Genomic DNA, 11,568 nt, shown 5'->3' with positions numbered 1-11,568 from the left:
CAAGTGCATGGTCCCAAAAGCAAAAGCCTCTCCAAAAAAAAAAAAAGAAAAAAAACCCTCAAAAAACAACCCAAGCACTGTGGGTTGGGCAAAGGAACTGGTGGGGAAAGCCCAGGTGGGACAAATCCAAGAGGAGGCACCAAAGGTAGGCACACCATGCCAAGGTGAGGTGAAGGGATACCTGGAAGTACAGGGGGAGGCCATCTTGGTGGGGTTCCTTGAGGAGGAGGGCCAGGGTGCTGGCCTGGTAGTGGTCCTGGAGGTAAAAGTTGGGGTAAAGGCCCTTGGAGTGCTGGCATTCCAGGTAGTATCAGGAACTGAGCTCCTGAAGGGGACCCAGGAGGCTATAAAGGTGGAGCAGAAGGAGGCCCAAGAAGATGTGGTCCTGCACGGGAGGTGCCTGTATCTGAGAAGGAGGAACAGGCTTTGTGGGAGCCTGCTGTGTGAAGAAGCAGATGTGCCACCAGAATGAGATTCCTCTTTGTGCTGTTTCTGCAGTTGCGTATCTGCTTCAGAACCCTCATCATGTGAAAATTCCTCTACTTCTCATCCCTCCTCTGGGTTTTCCTAGCTTGCAGTTCGAAGCATCATGGGTTGAAGAGGAGTCAGTTTCTTGATTTTCCACGGTATCTGCAGATCGTACACTCAGAGCTGACATTTCCCCCTTCGTTGTTGTCCCTCTTGCTATCATCACTATGCACAAATTCATCCCCCTGGCGCTCTCCCTCTGACCTGTCACTGTTGTCAGTACTGTCATCATGTTTACCTTGATCCATGTGCTTGGGGTAGCTGTCATCTTCACAGCTTTGAGGGGGAAGGTCTAAGGCAAAGCCCACTTTACCACCATACATTGCAAAACCCGAGGGGGAGGTGGACTGGCAGAGGGCAGTACGTTCCTAACAGGAGGCAAACATGGAACATCATGTCCAAGAAGAGGAAGTATAGAAATTGTCCAAGTTCGGAACCAGCAGATGGCATAATGGTTACATTGCTGGACTCCCATGTAGTTGACTGAGGTTTGAGTCCTGGACCCAGTAGCTTAAAACTCACACCAGGCGCGGGTGTGTGCACGCCCAAAATCATAAGAGGAGAAGGGAGAAGAGGGGATTGCCATGCGGCCATTCACGTTTGGGGGGGTGATTTCTCACTTTCTGTCTCTGTCTCTCTGGTGAGCACACACACCTTATAGCAATAATCTCTCACATTTTTTTTTTCCAAGTTGGAGGTCCATAGGCAGAGGTTACCCTAAGGATGGAGGGTGGCTGTTGTCTCGAAAGTGGAATGTCCTGGACCAACATGTTGGAAGGAGCATGTGGCATACATGGCAAAGGAATACTATCCACTTCCACACGCTGAGCATTCTTTAAGAGAAAAAGGAAAATTTATTGAGAGAAGGCACACCCAAGCTTCTGAAGCTGGAGGTGCTTCAGCCCACCCTACTGTATTTGTGATGTATAGGAGGGGTGGAGGGTAGGGTCATAAGCTCATACTTTGATGAGCTTACTTGGCCACTGTGACCTTATCAACCCATCTATGGGTGTCGGCTGCCTGTAAGGGAAGATTCTGGCTGAAGGTCTCTGTAACCATCTCCTTATTTTCTGCTGGGAAATTACATAAAGGCCATTCAGGAGTTAATCTAACATTCCCAGCCTTTTATTTAAAAAAAAAAATGGGGTGAGGGTGGGACAAGGTATTATGAGTAATCACCAGACTTTTGGAGCTGCTTCATGCTGAGAAAGGGCATTGTCCTTCAGGGTGAAGGTGAGGGGTGTGGGTCCTTTGGAGGAAGGCATGGATATTGTACCCTCTGGAGCAGCAAGATGTTTTCAGCCTGTTTTGAAGCCATTTGCTAGATGGTGTCTTGGATGAAGCTGTTTAGCATTTTTAGGGGTAAAGGTCCGTTCAAAATAAGAGTTATAGAGGGGGCAGAAAGAAGACCCACTTTTGCTGTTATGAGAGTTTAGGCCTCTTTGGTTTTGGAGCATTACCATGGTCACGGGGCACTCTTTTTTTTTTTTTTTTGGAGAGGTTTTTGCCATAGGGTGCGTGCACTTGCCAGACGGACAGAGAGAGACAGAGAGACAGAAAGCAAGAAATCCCCCCTGGGGGGATGGCCACACCGCAATCCCTTCTCCTCCCTTCTCCTCTTGGGATTTTGGGCACGCACGTACACGCGCCCGGCCTGTTTTAAGCCACTGGGTCCGGGACGCGAACCGCGGTCGGCTACATGGGAGTCGAGCGACATAGCCATTACGCTAACTGCTGATCCCATCACGGAGCACTCTTGACAGCATCAAAATACCGGCTAAGTTGAGCCCTCTTTTCATATTCTAGTTTTCTCAATTCCTTGGAAATAGCTGGATTGTTTTTCTCATTACAGATTATATTCAGATTTTTCTTGCTACTTTTTACTCTTGTTTTCCAGTACTTTCTCATTTAATTGTGATTGTCAAACTGGGTTAAACTCCATTTCATCCAATTTTTCCATGTCCTGGATTATCTGTTTGGCATCCTTTATCTTCAAAACTACAGCTTGTTCCATCATGCATTGTTTTCTGTTCTTTTCGAATTCTCTCTTCTGGGTTTCCTTTGGAGTTGAGTCTGTAGAGTTCATAAATTTCCCACTCTTGGTAGATGATGTTGATAATGTATATGGTTCACTTACTCATTGCAAACAAAACAAAAAACTCACTACTGCTGGACTCCCTGGTCTGCAAGAAGTGGTGAGGGGATGATTCTTGGGCTCTTTCACTTGGTAGCGGCCTTCACTTCAGCCTGTTGGTCATTTACTCAGCCACTGTCATCTTGAAACCTCACCCCTCACCTCCGCCATCCCTATGTCATTTCCTTCTCCTGTTGACCTTTGAGCTACAGATCTGAAAACGTGTTTCTGATTTCTTTTGGCCTCAAAAGTCTAGGAATAGAGAGACCAGCAGTTGGTGTAATGGCTATGTGGCTGGACTCCCATGTAGCTGACCATGGTTTGATTCCCAGACGCCAGGCGCGTGTGCGTGCATGCCCAAGATCCCAAGAGGAGAAGGGATTGTGATGTGGTCATCCCCCCTGGGGGGGTGATTTCTCACTTTCTGTCTTTCTCTGTCTTTCTGGTGAGTGCACGTGCTCTATAGCGAAAACCTTTCCAAAAAAAAAAATCTAGAAATAGAAGGGAAACTGGCAGTAAGGTGTTTTGTGTGTTTTAAAATAAGTACTCTTCATGTCTAGGTGCCATGGAAACAGTTCTCTTATATTACATACAATATTAATATTTTTGCCTCTTCTCAAGTTGTCATCTGACTCACATTAAACTAGAAAAAAGCAAAGATGATGGTTCTCTTATGTTGGCAGTTGGCAGTGGTATGAGAGGTCTTCAAAAAACTCATTAAAAATGCATATCATGAAAAAATTATGCATAGATTAAAAATGATTTTTACACCAAAATAAATCTATATTAATCCCATTTCCCACAAACTTTTTGAAGCCCCCTCATATTTATAGTAGAATTAAAACCATTAAAGGCAAATTTAGTGAGAACATGGCTGACTTAAGTACATTTTCTTTTAAATGACTACAAAGAGTTCTCGTATCTCATTGGTACTAAGATAGGACTTTCTGGTACTGCGTGTTGTAGTTCCTGGAATTGTCCTTTCTTTAAGTTGTTTAAAATGTTCTCCCAGCGACTTGAAACCTGTGTCTTGCTTGAGATGGCTTATAGAAAACCCTCTTTATGCTTGTAGAAAATGCACACTTTTTCATACAGTGTCCTCCATCATTTATTTTCCCCACCTGTACAGTTGCGGCTGTAGTTGTGATGAACGGAGTCTGCTTGTTAGTGTAAGCAAGAAAGGGGCTGACATGGAGGATATTTTTATTTATTTATTTTTTTGGAGAGGTTTTTTGCTATAGGGTGCGTGCGCTCGCCAGACAGACACAGAGAGAGAGAAAGCGAGAAATCACCCCCCAGGGGGGGTGGCCATGCCGCAATCCCTTCTCCTCCATTCTCCTCTTGGGATCTTGGGCACGCACGCACATGCGCCCAGCGTGAGTTTTAAGCCACCGGGTCCGGGACGCGAACCACGGTCGACTAGGTGGGAGTCCAGTGACACAGCCATTACGCTAACTGCTGGTTCCTGACATGGAGGATATTAAAAAGAGGAGAAACACTTGGGGGTCAAGCTTCCAGGAGGATTATCCACATTAAGTTGCAGAAACTAGCCCAGGGGGAAAAGCCCTGAAGCTGTTGAAGCCCAGATGCCAGGAAACCACAGTGATCGCAGTTACTATGGCCACTACCTCTGTTGCTACTTTTGCGTCAGAAATTCTACCTTAAACTCCCAGAAAACCTCCATGGATGCTGCTGCCTCTGCCCACTGAAAACTGCCTGTCCTCATCCCAGGACTCAGGGATGCTGGCCTCAGCCTATCCCATACAGAGTGCTTCTGAAACATGCTGTCACCTTGGCGTGCCTCCTTGGCAGAGCCAGAATCTCACACCTTCGTCCTCACTGCCAGGAAGTTGGGTTTTTGTGCTTTACGCTGGGGAGGCTGGGTTCACAACGGGAGAACTTCCCTAGAGGAAGACCACTCCAAAGATAACGGGCCACCTGAATGTGGTAGGTGTATGATTTCATCCCAGGTAAGTTCTTGTTTCTAAGTACATGAAGGAATAGCCTGTGGCAGGGAAGGAAAGACAAGAGGAAACTTCTTTTTATTTCAATTCCACTAGTATTTATTTTTATTCTATTTATTTTTTTTAAACAAAATATTTAAAGAAATATAGACAACTTAAACACTAATCACACAGAATTTGTATGGCATCTTAACCTATGCTACAAAAGTTTAAGAGGGAAGCTTTTATTGAGAGACTCTGCAGCAGATGTCGTGGGTGTGCCACTCACATCCATTGAAACTCATCCTACTGAGGTGAGTCTGCCACTTCTAGTTGCCAGTATCCGCATGTCTTAGCCTGAGGGTGCTGTTGGTACCCAGTTGGGGTGCTGGGGGAACTAACACCACCCAGCATTGGCTGGATGTCAACCGCTGACCCCAGCTCCCTTGGGTGGGGTGCACAGAAGCTCTTGCTTCAAATCGTGTCCCAGAATTCTCTCTGGGGCTAAGCTTCAACCATCCTCAGAGGTAGCTGGCTTGGTAGCAGACCCTTCACTGGCTTCTCACTTTTCCCAGTCTCACTTCTTTGCTTGTCCATTGCTACTTCCTGTGTCCCCCAATCATCCTGCCTGTACCTTGTCTTGGTCTGCTTCAGGAGACTCACACCTGGGCTGCCTGCCGGGTCCCAGCTGCTCTGCATTTATTATGAGTTCCTTTACGGAGCACCATCATGCGATAGTGATGAACAAGGAAAGTGAGGTTTGCTTCCCAGCCGTGGCTTTTGGAGAAGGCTTCTTTCCTCCTTACGCTGAAGTTTGCCTGGAGTGGGGCTGGTCCAGGACAGGGCCATGCCCTCAGATCTTCAGACTTGGCCATGAAAGCTCTCACAACTTCCTTTGCTGCCTCGGAGGATATTTGTCTAGGGAACATCACTCCTAGGACTGTCTTGCACAAATTGGGCTAAAATACTTTAAAATGGGTCAGCTCGGTTCTCTCTGCTCCTTTCAAGGAGTCACAAGACAAAAGAGTGAAACAGGACACTTGGGCGCCTTTACAAATGCAGGTTCTCTGCCTCCTACCCCAGGCTAGACTCCCTCTCAACAGAGGGAGGTAATTTCCACTTTGCTCCAGCAGAAGAAATAAAACAATCACTGTGCTGTCAGTTTCTGAGGGTAGAGTTCTTTCAGGTGATTTTCTATCCAGCAGTGCTGCTGCCAACAGCCTTAGCAGGGCTGAGCAACCTGCAAATCTTCACAAAGTGCCTCCGCTGGAGTGCTGGCAGGAACTCTTTTCTGAAAGATGGTGCATGCACTCGCAAGATCAGAAAACTGTGTACATCGTTCTGGGACAGAAAATAGAACACAGTTTTGGGACCCCATTCAAAGCATGCTCTTGTAACCATGGCTTGAAAACATTGAGGAAAGCCCCCTTTCCAAAGGTGCTGTCTTCCCATGGCCTCACCACAGTGGCTGCACCAGCTGGGGGCCAGCCCTTCCACCCCTCCGTGTGTAGATGGGCTTCCCACCTTCCTGCCCCGTGCTTTTTCCATTTATAAAAGTCAAACACTCTGACTGCAGTGCCTTCTCTCTGAAAACACTTGACCCACGAGTTCCACAAACACTCTGTTTTCGAGTTGTGGAAAATGGATGCACAGAATAGAGAAGTAATGTCTTTAGTGTTATTCGTGGTGTGGAGGGAGAGTTGCCTTGGAAAATGCTCCCTTAAGAATTAGACAGAAAGGCTTTTATGCCACTTAGTGCCTGAAAAGAGCCACTAGAAGAGGCCAGTGTAGAGGGCGCTTGAAGATGGGATCAACAAATACTGCAGAAGATAAGGTTTTTCTGTCTTTCTCTAAATTAGCCTTTGGAAAATAGGGAGCTGTCTTATGGCCATTTGGTCAATAATTTTTTTTTTTTTGAGTGCCTACTATGTGCTAAGCTATGCATTTTTTTTTCTGTAAAGAGCCAGATAGTATTTTAAACTTTGCAAGCTGACTTGTCTCTGTCACAACCAGCTCTGCTATTAAAAGCAGCCATAGACAATGCAGAAGTGGATAGGCGTGACTGTATTTACCATAGGGCAGGCGCCACCACTCCAGCGTGGCTGTATTTAAATAAAACTTTATTTACAAAAGCTTAATTTACAAGTGTGAAGCCCTGAGTAGTAGTTTACTGACCCCTGTTCTAGGCACTGGGCACACAATTGTTAATAAGACAATGTCTTTGCTGTCAAGGAATCTACGTTTGTATGTAAGTGTTCCTTTCAAACTGGAATCCTCACCAGTGGGTAGTGCGACTTGGAATAAATGACTCAGTGACAGCATTATATGTGGATTAGAAAAAGGTCTAGATGGAGGTAAAAACAGTGTGCTCTGGAGATTTGTGAGAAGTGACCCAGAAAGTGGCTGCAAACAACACTGATACCAAACATAAAAGGAGCTTGAGTAAAAATTACTTCATGTGATGTGAGAGTGCTAAGGAAGACACACTTCTACTTTTTATTTTTTTAAAGGTTTTTGCTATAGGATGTGTGAGCTCACCAGAGAGACAGAGAGAGATAGTGTAGGATGTGTGAGCTCACCAGAGAGACAGAGATAGTAAAGAAGAAAGTGAGTAATTATCCCCTGGGCAGATGGCCACACCGCAATCCCTTCATTCTACCCCTGGGATTTTGGGCACACACGCATGCACACCCAGTGTGAGTTTCAAGCCACTGGGTCTGGGACTCCAACTGCAGTTGGCCCTATGGCAGTCCAGTACCTTAACCACTGTGCCACCTGATGGTTGCAGACACATTTCTATTTTAAACATTATTTATGATAAAGGGTGTGTATGTGTATGCTTTAAGATTCAGGCATATGGCTCAAATCCACTGACTTAGTTTAAAATTTCTTCTGATATCTATATTTGTAACACCATCCAAAGTCCTTTCCAGCCCCACAAAGGCACCGTGACCTGGTCTTCACTTCCCTCTCCAATCCTTGTTTCCCCTGCTGCTCTTCTCTCTCATTCTGACCCAGCCTCACTTCTGTCCTGGGGTTCTTGACTTAGGGCTTCCAATCTACTATTCTTACTTTCTGCCTGACTCCTTAGATACCCACGTGGCTGGCTTTCTCACTTCATCCAGGTCTCTACTTGAATGCCACCTCCTTAGAGAGGCCTCCCTGACTGGCCTATCTAAAAAAGCCCCAGTCACTCTCCATTCTCTTAATCTGGTTATTCTCTTCATAGCACTTATTGCTCTCTGACTTAGCTATACTTGGTATTGGATCTTGACCTGTCTTCCCCATTGGAATATAAGCTTCATGGGGGGGCTGCTTTCTTTTTTTTTTTTTAATGCTGAATTCTCAGTGTCTAGAATAGTGTCTTGCATATAGCAGATAGTCAATAACATTGAATAAATGAATAAATAAATGAGTGAGTATATGAGTTTGTCTATTAAGCACCAGTTATGTGCTTAACATTGTTCCCGCTACATCTGTGTATGTTATTACTCAGCCGCTTTTGTATACACTATTCCATGAGTGATGTAAAATGAAGAGATCTACTTCCATGCAAATAGATTGGAAAAATCATTTTAGGGTATACAATCAGTTAAAAGATTGCATGTTAGAAGTTTCTAGGTTGCAGTGGTACAGCCTTCATTATATCTTTAGTTAAGCCCAGCCTTTCTTAGTATTTTAGGCCTATTCAGCCTCCCCCTCTCTCATCCAAGGGTATAAAGAAAAAGAATGTTTTCACTTCGTTTCCTGGTTCAATATGCAGATCTCTTTCTCCAACGCTCTCTGTATAAATGGGAATCCCTTAATACAACTTTCAGGGATTTTCTATCAGTTTGGATTTCAGGGCAGGGAAATCCCAGAGTGACCAAGCCCAACACCCTAGTGTATTTTCATAATATTGGAAACTTTGGTTTATTAAACCGTGTTTCCTAAGGAAATGTTTCTCTGAGCATGTGATAGTCTTTCTCGCCTTAAGACTCAGACACATGGCTCAAATCCATTGACTTGATTATTTTGAAATTTCTTTTATATCTATATCAAAGTGTTCTGATATGGGGTACAGTTGACGGCTAGGACCTTAGCTATGAATGAACACAGCCATGGTACTTAAAACAAACAGGGAATTTCTTTTCCATCCTGAAGAATTGCTGGCCATGTTCCTTCATGAAGGTCGCACATGGTACGGTGACCTCTTCATTCAATGCTCCCTTTCCTCTGCCCCTGTGCTCACTTCATCCTTCACCCAGCTCTTCCCACTGGCAGCTCTTTCCATCTAACCATTGACCTTTGCCTTCTCCACACGTTCATTTTGAATGATCACATTGGCCCTTCCATTGTCTTCTCATTTCCTGGCATTGTTTTGTCACCTTTTAAGTTCTCTCAGGTGTTTCATGTTGATGCTTCCATCTTCCGAATGCTCTCCATGTGCGTCCACATTAATCTTGTTGACGATTCCCAAGTCTGTGAAGGATTTCTTTCACCCCATGGGGCAGACCAGATTTCTGCCTCCATGACTTCTTTTTTCATATCTCTTTGAAATCTTTCTTTCTGAGTAGCACATCTCTAGAGTGAGCTACACTTGTTTGGAATCTTCAATCCAGGTTCTTTTTAAGGTATGATTGGTAGCTAGCCTGCAGGGGTGGTTATTGCTCTTTGCACACAGATACCACTTCTTCCCTGACTCCTCTCCTAGAACATGTGTTTTCGAGGTGAACTGACGCTCTTTATGCTATCTTGTTTGTATTGACTTCTGCGAGGATTTTCCAAAGAAATGTTATTGTCTCTACACCCTTCTCAGGGTAGGCGAGTTTGGGGATAGGATGAGCAGACACAAATCTTCAGATTTTTAAAGACCTTCTTTTTAAAAAATTATTTTATTTAACTTTGTTTGTTCGTTTATTTATTTATTTATTTATTTATTTATTTATTTATTTATTTAAATTTAGCCAGAGAGGAGAGAGAGAGAGAAAGTGAGAAAGCAAGCTGTCAGGTCTGGGGTTTGAGCCATGGTTGGCCATGTAGGAGTCCAGAGCCCTCAACCACCATGCCACCTGATGGCCCCCAACTCTTTAGATTTAAATGTTCACTTGGTCATTGCCATGTTTTAAAAGTTTATTCATTTATTTATGTGGGGGAGACAGAGAGAAGCACCTCAACAGTATCCTTACACCAGGATATACCTGCAGTCTCCAGCCTGGATCACAGGGAGGTCCTGGGACATAAACCTAGGTCCTCATGTGAATCCAGTTTCATTACCATGGCACCATTGCCTGACCTAATAGTCACTGCCATTCTCTGCAGATTTTTTTTAAACAAATATTTATTTATTATTATTTTAAGTTTGTTGTAGGACATGTGTGCTCTCCAAAGACAGAGAGAGGGAAAGTGAGAAAGCAAACCACCAGGTCTGGGACTTGAACCATAGTCAGCCATGTGGGAATCCAGTGCCTTAATCACTACACTACCTGCTGGCCTCTCTCTCCAATTTTTGGCAGTAATGTTTTTGGGACCAAATTACCTTCTTGGTAAGCTCTGAATTCTGAGCTAATGTGCATTAGAGAGGGGTAGGTTTGCTAATTGATGATTCTTTCAATTTGGTATCCAAGGTCTTCCTTAGAGTTTGCTTGAAGAATTCTGAATATTATAGCTTTTCTTTAGATTTATCATAAAATGGTACATGATCCTTGTAAAAAACTTTGGGATATGCAGAAATGTATAAAAAAGCAGAAATACTAATATGAATACTAACAATAACCCCATCTCTGATTTCACCAAGAGGCAAGAATTTTTTCTTCTTCCAGTCTTTCTTTTATTCTGATGACATGGCTCAGAGGAACCATTTCTATTACAAGTTGGCAATTTAGGGTCAACAGGTGGTATGGTGGTTAAAGGAAGTGGATTCTCATATGGCTGATTGTAGTTTGAGTCTTGGACCGAGCAGTTTGAAAATCATGCCAGGTGCATGTGCCTGTGTGCTCAAAATCCCAAGAGGAGAATGGAGAAGGGATTGTGGTGTGGCCATCCCTCCTAGGAAGTGATTTCTCACTTTTCCTCTATCTCTATCTCTGGTGAGCATGCACCCTGTGGCAAAAACTTCAAAGAAAGAAAAAGTTGGCAATCCAAAAAGTAATACAAGATTATAGAAAAAGCCTAGAAAGATTTTCCATAATCTATTAGTTTATTATTATTATTTTTGTTGCATAAATTAACCCACTTACTGTAGGCTAGTGATATTCCAAATGTCTGTAGAGCATCTACTGGTCTTTCAGTTCCTTCAGTCTTCTGATGGCAGACTTTCCTGTGACAGCTGAAGTGGTGGTGTAGATCCAGGCACCACTGGCTACTGTTTTCATGTATGAACCACAGTGCCAGATCTCCATAGCCTGTCTCTTCATCTTGGCTTTGCCACAGAAAGAGCAAGTATACTTGGTGTGCTGGCTGGTTTCAATTTTCTTCACCATTTTCCAGAGGAAGGCGCCTAACGGGTCTTGCATTTGCCCACAATGCTGGCCTTCTTTATGCGTTTAGCCTTATCATCTTCATGTAGGTCCGAGCCCAGAGAAAGAGATCACCTGTTAATTCGAGTCACCCCTAGACTTATAGATGGAGTAGATATAGCACTAGAAAGGATCTTACTCACCCTCCAGTCTGAAAACTTCTAATTGGTACTTGAATCTCTCACAATTTTTCTACAAAGTACCTTCATGGTTCTGATCTCTGCTCCTGTGGTTTCTTTCACCTAGAATGAATCCTCCCTCCCCCAGTCACAGATATAAGAGAGTCAGTGTCTTCACCTGGGAAGAATTGGTGCTGAGAATGCTTAGCTGGCCTGGAGAAGCTAAGCCATGCAGTGACCTTCCAAGAATCTTAGAGCAGTAATCCATGTTTAGACATGATGAGTGGAGGCCAAGATGACTCCTGGCACACAATATATCCTTCAGTCACTCCAGAAATAGGAGTGAA

At 44.1% G+C, this 11,568-nt stretch overlaps 1 pseudogene; it reads right to left on the bottom strand.

Moving 5' to 3' along the window:
* The window catches only part of LOC102485040 (WW domain-binding protein 11-like), a 12,020-nt pseudogene extending 954 nt beyond the window's left edge, over positions 1–11,066 (bottom strand).
* Between the last annotated feature and the right edge of the window lie 502 nt (positions 11,067–11,568).

This window comes from Tupaia chinensis, unplaced genomic scaffold (assembly GCF_000334495.1).
Source record: "Tupaia chinensis unplaced genomic scaffold, TupChi_1.0 Scaffold146140_1, whole genome shotgun sequence".
NCBI classification, from domain to species: domain Eukaryota; kingdom Metazoa; phylum Chordata; class Mammalia; order Scandentia; family Tupaiidae; genus Tupaia; species Tupaia belangeri.
This window is presented reverse-complemented; position numbering and strand designations above follow the sequence as displayed.